The 10,416-nt window shown below is 45.7% G+C and overlaps 1 protein-coding gene across 2 annotated transcripts in view; it reads right to left on the bottom strand.

Moving 5' to 3' along the window:
• C17H11orf24 (chromosome 17 C11orf24 homolog) overlaps nt 1-329 on the bottom strand; it is a 9,784-nt gene extending 9,455 nt beyond the window's left edge. Inside the window, exon 1 of one of the 2 annotated variants that reach the window (XM_046644828.1) lies at nt 173-329. The gene's annotated coding sequence lies outside the window, so the exon portion shown is untranslated. The remainder of the gene's footprint in view (nt 1-172) is intronic. The other variant, XM_046644829.1, reaches the window with a different exon arrangement.
• Nucleotides 330-10,416: the final 10,087 nt, after the last annotated feature.

The following is a 10,416-nucleotide window of genomic DNA, read 5'->3' as shown; positions in this document are numbered from 1 at the left end:
CACCTCCTCTGTCCCTCCTGCCCACATTCACCCTCCTTCTGTCCCCATTCACCTCTTCTGCCTCTCTGGCCCCCACTCACCTTCCTCCTGCCCCCTACCTCCCTCTCTCTGCCCCAAGCCGGTTCAGACAGCCGTGACAACAGCTCCCCGGACGGCAGCGCGGGTCCCTTACCGGGCGCGGCAGGCCTGCGGCGGCCCGGCGGCCCTCGCACGGCGGGGCAGCGCCCGCGGTCCGGTGTGGGGACGTGGCCGGCAGCGGAGCAGCGCGGACCGCAGCCAGCACGGCTCGGAGCTGCCACCCCAGCTGGGGCCCCGCCCGGGCCGCCCCGGAAGTGACGTCACGAGAGGGCGGGGCCGGGCGGCCGCGGCCGGAGCCGGGAACGGCCCGGCGGTGCCTGGCGCCGCCAGCTGCGAGCCGGAAGCTGGGGGCGTGGCCTAGCTCAGGCCCCGCCCACCGCGGGCGGCTCTGGCTCCGTCCAGCTCGCGGCCGGAAGCGGCTATTTCGGACTGGGGTCTGGCGGAAGTGGGAAGTGGTGGGCTCGGCTGGCCGCCTGCGCGCGTGGCCTTGCGGCGACCTGGAGCCCCGGAGCTGTGCCTGGGGAGCTCAGTCGTACCCGGACGGCGCCGCAGGGGGTGGAGTCCGAGGGAGTGACCCCTGACACATCCCTGTCCCCCTCCCTCGGGCTTGATCCAGCCCCTGGGGGCGGGCGCTGGGGCTCCACGTGGTGAGGAATAGCGGGGATGGCAGCTCAAGTGTTTTGAGCGCTTACAGCGTGGCAAGTCCTGTGCTTCGTTCAGAGACTTACCTGCAGGTTCATTAATTTAATTCTGCAATTTTAATTCTTCGCCCCCGTTTTACAGACGCAGGAACGAAACTCACAAAATGTTTTGTGCCTGTAAGACGTGGGATAACAATGGGGCACAGTGGAGTGCAGGGGAAAGTGTATGGGACTTGCCTTTAACTAGAAATGGGCTTTGCACGGTACTCGTTCTGTGACTGAGTCCCGATCTGTGTAAGACCTTCTCAGGTTCCCCCGGGTCCAAACCAAAGCCTGTGAAGGCCGGTCTCGTGGGAATAAACCGAAAGGTTTTATTTTCAGACAGTTGAAAACCTGTGCTGCGGTTCTGGGCTAATGAAGTAAACCAGGCACAGAAACTTGAGGGCGTGCAAAGACAGGATCAACTCCATAGCTGTGAGCTCTGGGAGTGTCTGAAACGCAATTGAGAGCTGTCACCACCCAGTTCAAGCTCCTAGTTTGAAGTCATGTGGAATTTACCCTGCAATGCTGGGGGTTTGCTGAGCATCACAGTACTTCCTCTTTGGTAAAATTGAGGCGATTTTTACTGCTAGGGCTGAAATTACAAAGCTAAGACACAGCCATCCTTAAGGAGCACATGGTCTAGAGCAGGGGTCTGCTGGCCCTCCCTCTGCTTTTGTAAATAAAGTTTTATTGGCAGACAGTTCCACCTCTTTGTTATATGTCGTCTGGCTGCTTTTGCACTACACGGGCAGAGCTGAGTAGTTGCAGCAGAGATGGTGTGCCTCAAAAAACCTGAAACATTTACTGCCTGCTCCTTTACAGAAAACGTTTGCAAACCCTCAGTCTAGGGTGTTACTAGAAAATGGGTTTCAGACAACAATGGAAATATCTTACTGCGGTGGTCCGGAATACAGGGAAACTCATTCTCTCGTGGGGGAATGTAGCACCGTTCAGTGGACTGGGGTCACCTGGGACCTAGCGTCTGCGAGCACAGCTCTGGGAACTGCATAGCTGCCTCTGCAGAGTATTATGAAGCGTAAAGCAGTGTGGGCGAGCTGCTTCTGATGGCACTGGATGAATTCAAGAAAGAGAAGGATGCTCTTAAATCCTCAAGCTTTTGCCTCAGGGCACAGATGGTCTCAGGTGCTTTCTGTGCAGAAATAGCTAACAACAAACTCAGAGCCTGGTCCTCTCGGTTGTTGAATTACAGTGTTGTTTGAATGTAAGTCCTTGCTAGATGTGAAAGTGAGGGGCTCTCGAGTAACACTTCAAATCCTGGCTTCTCCACTTTTTAGCTGAGTGACTGAGCAAGAAGCTTACGTCGTCTGTGCCTCAGTTTCACCAGACAGTCCATTCTCATTACTCACGGTAGTTATGTTTAGTCAAGTCTCCTTGAAGACTGACTCAGTGAATACTGAACCATTACTCCTAGAGAAAAAATAAAGCCAATATTTCCGTTTGTGCACCACCCTTTGTTGTCATTACTTAGTAATCGAAGGTTCAATTTTATGCTCTGAACACAAAATTAAGGACATTAAAATTATGAGAATTTGTAGAATAAAAATGGGTAATTGGGGAGCGTGGGAATATAATTGTATATGCATTACCCGATTGATCCTCCTGACCTGTCACTTATAATGTTCAGAAATATTAATTTGCTTTTTTTAGATATTTACTACGGATCGCTGGAAAAAAACCTCAGAGATTATGAAACCAGGCTGCTGTGGATTTACACTGAGGGTTTTTTTTCCATTTCAATTTTTTTTAAAGTATGTTTTTAATTCAACACATTTTAGGTTAATTTCCTGGAACTATTCAAAGGAATTGAATATAGTTTAAAAATCTTTCTGTTGAGGGTTATTATACACACAGAAATGTGTAGATATAAGTTTACAGCTTGATGAATTTTCACCAACTGAACCCCCTGTGTAATCAGCATTCAGATAAGAAGCAGCAGTGCCAGCACCCCGGGGGCCCCCTTGTCCCCCTTCTGGGCCCAAAATGAAAATGGCAAGTATCTGCGAAGATTCAGAGCAACTTGAACTCTCAGACATTGTGGACGGGAATGCAAAATGGTATAGCCACTTTGGAAAACAGTTTGGCAGTCTCCTAGATATTTACCGGAGGGAAACAAAAACACATGAAATTGTCTATAGCAACTCTATTCATAATTGCCAAAAGCTGGAAATAACCCAGATGACAATCAATGTGTGAATGGATAGACAAGTTGTGGTACATCTGTACAATGGACTACTACTCAGCCATAAAAAAGCACAGATTACCGATACAGTCACCAACACTGAGGAATCTCACAAGCATTATGCTAAGAGAAAGTAACCAGACCTAAGAAACCATGTACGCTATGATTCCATTTATGACGTTCATGAGAAGACAAAAGTATAGAGACAAAGGCAGTGGTCACCAGGGGATGGGGCTGAGGGAAGACAGATTGGCTTAGCGTTGCCCAGCTGAACTTGCTGTCTGGCAAAGTTCGATTGACTACAAAGGGGCACGTGGGAACTTTTTGGGGTGATGGAAATAGTCTATATCTCGATTGTGATGATGGTTACTTGACGGTATACAGTTGTCACAACTCATGGAAGTGTGAATTTTACTGAATGTAAATTTTGCCTTGATAAATTTAACTAAAAATCAAAACAAACACGGCTGTAAAGAAAGGCAAAAGTCAAAACAGCATTGTGATGGTAGTTACGTGAGTATGTGTGTGTGAATCAGTGGAAGTGCATACTTAAAATACATGCATTTTGTTGTATGTAAATTATACCCCAATAAAGCTGACTTTTAAAAACTTTACTGGGGCTAAACAGACTCACTCCATATGAGTCAAAATTCAACACACTGGGAAGATGTACGGTTCTAAATATTCTAAATTGCAATACGCCCGATAACATGACCTCAAAAGATATAAAGCAAAATTGGCAGAGACAGAAATAGAAAAATCCCCAACATAGGGGGAGATTTTAATATGCTTCCTTTAGTAATCTATAGAACAAGCAGACCAAAAAAAAAAAAAAAACCCTCAAACCCCAGTAAGATTATTAAAGACTTGAATGATACGACTAACAAACCCAAACCTCATGAACATAAATAGGTCACTCCGCCTACTAAGCAAATAGGTCACTCCGCCTACTAAGAGGTAGCTTTATTGCACATCCTGGGGGGGAAGGTTAAGAGTACGCTTATCAAGTTTGCAGATAACACTACAGTTTCAACCAGTGTGCCTCGGCTCCCCTTCAGCCCTTGGCTTGGCTCCATAGGGCCACCTTGTCCAGGGCTCTGTGGAGGGTGACAGAACAGACAGAGGTCCCATATGGCAAATCCCGGGGCCCCCAGGCAGCAAATACAGACACCCTGGGCTTGCAGCTCTGAGCAAATGTAAGGAGAGGCTGTCACCCAGCATCTCTTCCAGCAGCAGCTACAGAGCAACTGCTGCTTTCACAGACGAGGGCGGTGGTGCTCCTGGAGGTGTTCATAGTCCAGGAACCCAAGGAACGCGGCTCAGAGTCCAAGAAATGGCAAATGAGGGCGGAGGGACTTTGAGGCTGAGGAGAGACTCTTGTCAGAAATTGTTGAAAAAAATGGTTTTAAACATTTATCTTCTATTTATGCAAATGACGTATCTTTTACATCCTGATTACCAAAATTTGGAAGAGCTCATTAGTAGAAAATCTTGATGAGGAATTCTGGGTGGTCATTGCAAGCACACATTCATTATATATGATATGGATGGAGAGGAAATGATAGGAATGTATTACAAATTCAGTGAAAAAGGGCTGCCATGGTGGATAAAAACTCTTAGTAAACTAGAAATAGAAGAATATGTACTCAATATGATAAAGAATAACTATTTCAAACTATTACCCTACATCATACTTAGAGATAAAAAAAAAAAAAGGTGTTCCTAGAAAGATCAGAAACGAGTTACCTGTTCTCAATCTCTTAGTGAACATTGTTCTAGTCAAAGGAATGAGACAAGAACAATAAATAGAATATATATTCTTTAAGACAAGCTTTCATTATTTACACAAGATATAATTAACTATTTAGAATGTCTAAGAGAGTCAACTTAAAATGAATTAAAAGTTATTAGAACAAGTTAAGAATCTGTGTGGATGCAAAATAAAGATATGTCAGTGTATTTCTTGTATACCAACAATAACCAGCTAAACAATTTTAAATGTCAGTTACTCTGATAACAAAGTTATAGAATACCTAGGGATACATTGGTGAGAGGCATTCAGGACATAGTCAAGTTTTAGAATTTTCTTTGTACGGAAGACTCAAAAACAAGCTTGAATAAATGGAGAGTTATGTTCCTGGATGGGAAGGTGAAATCTCATAAAGATGTAAATTTTCCAAAATTAATTCATAAGTTTAATGCAATTTTTTTTGAGGAAGTTTACCCCTGAGCTAACTTCTGCTGCCAATCCTTCTCTTTTTTTTTTTGCTGAGGAAGACTGGCCCTGAGCTGACATCCATGCCCATCTTCTTCTACTTTATATATGAGATGCCTACCACAGCATGGCTTGCCAAGTGGTGTGTAGGTCCGCACCCGGCATGCGAACTGGCGAACCCCAGGCTGCCGAAGCAGAACATGCACACTTAACCGCTGCACCACCAGGCTGGCCCCAAACGCAATTTTAAATTTTTTTATTTTTAAAGATTTTTATTTTTTCCTTTTTCTCCCCAAAGCCCCCGGTACATAGTTGTATATTCTTCGTTGTGGGTCCTTCTAGTTGTGGCATGTGGGATGCTGCCTCAGCGTGGTTTGACGAGCAGTGCCATGTCTGCGCCCAGGATTCGAACCAACGAAACACTGGGCCGCCTGCAGCGGAGCGCGCGAACTTAACCACTCGGCCATGGGGCCAGCCCCCCCAAACGCAATTTTAATCTAAAACTCATTTTGTATTTTGGAACTTGAGAAAATACTAATTCTAACATTCATCTGGAACACTAAAGGGTCAAAAATAGCAAAGAAGCTATCATGTCTTTTTGTATTTCTCAAGATGTCTAAGAAATTATTATTTTTTTTAATTTTTTATTTTTTTTAAATATTGGCACCTGAACTAACAACTGTTGCCAGTCTTTTTTTTTCCTGCTTTACCTCCTCAAATCCCTCTGGTACATAATTGTATATCCTAGTTACAGGTCCTTCTAGTTGTGGCATGTGGGTCGCCACCTCAACGTGGCCTGACAAGTGGTGCCATGTCCGTGCCCAGGATCCGAACTGGTGAAACCCTGGGCCCCCGCAGCAGAGCGCTCAAACTTAACCACTGGGCCATGGGACCAGGGGGCCGGCCCCCAGACATATTATTTTTATAGTAGAAAAAAATTTTTCCATTATAAAAGCTTTAAGGAGGGGCCAGTCCAGTGGCATAGTGGTGATGTTTGCATGTTCCACTGCAGCGGTCCAGGGTTCATGGGTTTGGATCCCAGGCACAGACCTACACACCACTCATCAAGCCATGCTGTGGTGGCGTCCCACATACAGAAAGAGGAAGATTGGCACAGATGTTAGCTCAGGGCCAATCTTCCTCACACATACACACAAAACCTTTAAGGAAAAAGGTTCCTTAACAGAAACAACAAAAGACACATTGATCGCAATACATACTTAAAATAGTATAACGTGTAACTGCTGAGGCATAAACCTTTCTCTATGCTATAGACTTGTGCATTCCTTATCAGGTTATTGTTAGAAATTCAAGTTATTCCAATTAAAAAGACTGACAAAGGAATGGAAAAGTAGTTCTTTGAGAAGAAGCTATATGATTGGATACTGTTTTGTCTAGAGAAAAAAACAAAGAAGCGATTAAACCAGTTACAGCCTTGCAGACCCAAATGATTTTTCCAAGAATGATGTCGACCGGCTGTCTGGATAGAGGACCATAAAAGCAAGGAGAGCCCTGGTTGAAACTAGAGTGTGCTTGGAAAATAAAGAAAGTCTGCTTTCTGTTCTAGAGGTTGTCACGACCCCCATAAACCCTACTGTGTCATCGTGTCATCTGTGTTCTAGGTGGTCATTTGTTTATTTCCAGCCACATGGATCGGGAAGCGCAGGGACATTTGATAGATTCAAAACACTAAGCCTCACTCACTGACCCCCATTGTAACCCAAGTCACAAGGCGCATCCCAGAGAACCCTGGCCAGGACCCAGTGGGAAATGTGCACGTTGCGTCTCCTTTACGTTTCTGATTTGAGTTTCCTGTAGCACCACAGTTTCCAGCCATACCACGTCGACCACCCTCTACACCCCGCCCCCAAACACGCATACTCCTAACCTCGAGATTTTGTCTTCTGTGGATTTCACATGTTTTGGAGATGTCCGATTATCCTAAACCTGGTTTAAAATTTCCACTTAGTGTTTCCAGAAAGCTACCTTGGGAGAAACGCCAGGGAAAATCTTCTCGTGCCTTGGAAAATACACACAGAGGTGCTTCTCTTCCTCAGCTTCGGGGAGACCGTGCCACCCTCCACGGCTCCTGGGCGCTGCCTCCCCCAGCCTCCCCAGCCCACCTCCCATGGCATCAGAGCACCGTCTTCCCGCACTCCTACTTTGATAGCACCAACGCACACTCCATCCTTTGCGCTCCTCTGCCTTTCTTCATCCTGGTCCCAGTGACCTTCACGGCTTCTCCACTTCAGCCTCCCGCCCCAAGGCCACAATAGGGACCCTGTCATCCTTCATGTGGAGGGGCACCATCTCAGATTATTCCTTCAGGCTCCCCGCTCTTGAACCATCCTTCCAGCTCTCCCACTTCCTTTCTCCCGATGCACCTGTTCTTGGGCCTCATCCGCCCCTACAGCCACTTCCCCTCTCTGCTTTCTCACTCCGGGCTCTGCCGACCCTCCCTTCGTCCTCCAGGCTGGATTCTGTGATCCAACAAGTAGGTCACTCTCTTGCCGATATAGCATCTTCAACCTCCTTGCCCATCCAGCACACCCACTTGGCAACACCATACCCCTGGATGGATCCAGCCGTCCACCTTTTTCATGCCTACCCCTGGTGCTGAGGAAGATGCATGGTCTCCTGCCTCAACACGGCCCTCTGTGCCACCAGAAATCCCATATGCTTTCCCGTTGGATGCTCGCTCCCATCCCCTTCCATGCTCTTCAAACCCCGTCTTGTTCACTTTCAGCAGAAGGTCTTGCCTCTTTCTTAAGGAGAAAAGGAAACAAACTCTCTCAGCTCCTTCTCCACCTACAAGTGGGCCTTGAATCCATCCTTTATTGTCAAGTTGGAAGAGGTGTTCTCTCCTATAAAAGATGATCTCCTCTCCTGGCATGGGAGGTTCTATTCCCCACTGTCTCCTTCAGGACCTTAACTGCTGATTCACTACTCCCTCTTGTCTGTCCTGCCTCCCTCCCACTGGCATCTTCCCTTTAACAGAGAAACACGCTCAGGTTCTTTCTTAACTTCTTGAGATGGATGTTTATCTCATTAACTTTCAACTTTTCTCTTTTTCTAAGATATGCATATAAGACTATAAATTTCCTCTATGTACTGCTTTAGCGGCACCCCATAGTTTTGGAATATGGTACCCTCACTATTTTTCAGTTCAAAATATTTCTAGGGGCTGGCCCCGTGGCACAGTGGTTAAGTTTGCATGTTCCGCTTTGGTGGCCCAGGGTTCACCAGTTCAGATCCTGGATGTAGACATGGCATCGCTTGTCAAGCCATGCTGTGGCAGGCATCCCATATATAAAGTAGAGGAAGATGGGCACGGATGTTAGCTCAGGGCCAGTCTTCCTCAGCAAAAAAAAAAAGAGGAGGATTGGCAGATGTTAGCTCAGGGCTGAACTTCCTCAGCAAAAAAATTTCTAAATTCCTATCCGAACTATTCTTTGATTCATTTGTTATTTAAAAGTGTGTTCTTAATTTCCAAATAAATAGGGATTTTCCAGCTTTTTGTTTGTTTTCAACTTCTAGGTTAATTGCACTGTGGTCAGAAAATACATTCTGTATTATTTTAGTCCTTCAAAATTTGTTGAAACTGCTTTGTGGACCAGCATGTAGTCACTTTGTGTAAATGTTCTGAGTGTGCCTGAAAGGATGTGTGTCCTACAATGTTCATATGTGTAAATCAAGTAATTTGTTAATTATGTTGTTCAAATCTTCTATATCCTTACTGATTTTTTGTCTACTTGTTCTATCAGTTACTGAGAGAGAAATGTTAAAATCTTCTGTTGATCATAGATTTTCTACTGCTCCTTGATATTGTATTAATCTTTGCTTTACTTACTTTGAGGCCATGTTGTTAGGTGCACATCAATTCAGAATTGTTCTATTTTCCTGGTGAATTGAAGATTTCTCTAATGAGGTCACGCAAATGTGCCACAGACTGTTTTGTGAAATGAAAAAGACACCATTTCTAAAATTCAAAATTCAAAAGAGGAAGTGAACCTGCTGAAGAACCTGCTGAAAGATCAGATGGAAAAACGGACAACACAGTGAAATTATAGCGAAAAATGGAAATCAACGTGAAAGAGAGAAGAGATCTGGAGGTCAGATCCAGAAGACCCAAGACAGAACTTCTGGAAGTAAGGAGAGTAGAGACAGGGGAGGTAAATGAAGAAACGATGGAGCACCGGCTCCACTTTCTGGAAGGTTCTTTCCTGTCCACTCTCCCCAGGGGCCACATCTGAAGTGTTTACTGGGGACGTTGCCTCCTGGGGGGATGTCCAGCTTTGGCAGCCCACTTCCTGCCTGTACAAGTTTGGGGGCCTGCACGTCACTTTCGTTTTAATGTCCCATCAGTATAGGGTTTTAACCTCTGGTCTCATGACTCCCTTGGCAACGTAATTCTCTCATAGAATTAGCAGGACAAGAATGACCTGTTTGTTTCCAGTCCATTTGCAAGTGCAGGTAACCACACCCACAATCTTTTCCTAAACCCAGTTCTCAACCCTCAGTTTCTTTCCTTGCCTCCTCACCACCGCAGCCCCCTCCTCTCCTGTGAGATCTGATCTTGGTTACCAAGCTGTGTGTTGACCCGTCTTTGCCACCCACAACCTTGGGTGGTCTTATTTCATACTACATGGTGTCTAGAAGGAATTGGATTTTTTTTAACCCACAAAGTCCCAAATTTCCAGACTTTTCCTGTTCCCTTTCACATTTGCTTGAAAAGGGACCCATTTTTCCCGAGCCGCTCTTTCTTCTAATACTTGGATAATGGAACTAGTAACAACCAGGTTCCATTTTCTCCTAGGTCTTCAAGCTCAGTAGGTATCTGGTTGACCTTCCAAGTAATCCCGGGAGAAAATTGAACCTCACGCTTTGCCACTGAGTTACATGGGTCTGTCAGACATCAGCTTCCAACCGCTACTGCTTGACAGCTGAGCCACTGCCACACATTTTAGTTTTTCCTTCCTTTTAATTTTTTTTTTTTGGTGAGGAAGATTGGCCCTGAGCTAATATCTGTTGCCAATCTTCCTCTTTTTGCTTGAGGAAGATTGTTGCTGAGTTAACATCTGTGCCAATCTTCCTCTATTTTATGTGGGATGCAGCCACAGCGTGGCTTGATGAGTGATGCTATGTCCATGCCCAGGATTTGAACCTGTGAACCCCTGGCCACCGAAGCAGAGCACATGAACTTAACCATTATGCCACCTGGCTGGCCCCATTTTTAATTT

Source organism: Equus quagga, chromosome 17 (genome assembly GCF_021613505.1).
Source record: "Equus quagga isolate Etosha38 chromosome 17, UCLA_HA_Equagga_1.0, whole genome shotgun sequence".
NCBI lineage: Eukaryota > Metazoa > Chordata > Mammalia > Perissodactyla > Equidae > Equus > Equus quagga.
This window is presented reverse-complemented; position numbering and strand designations above follow the sequence as displayed.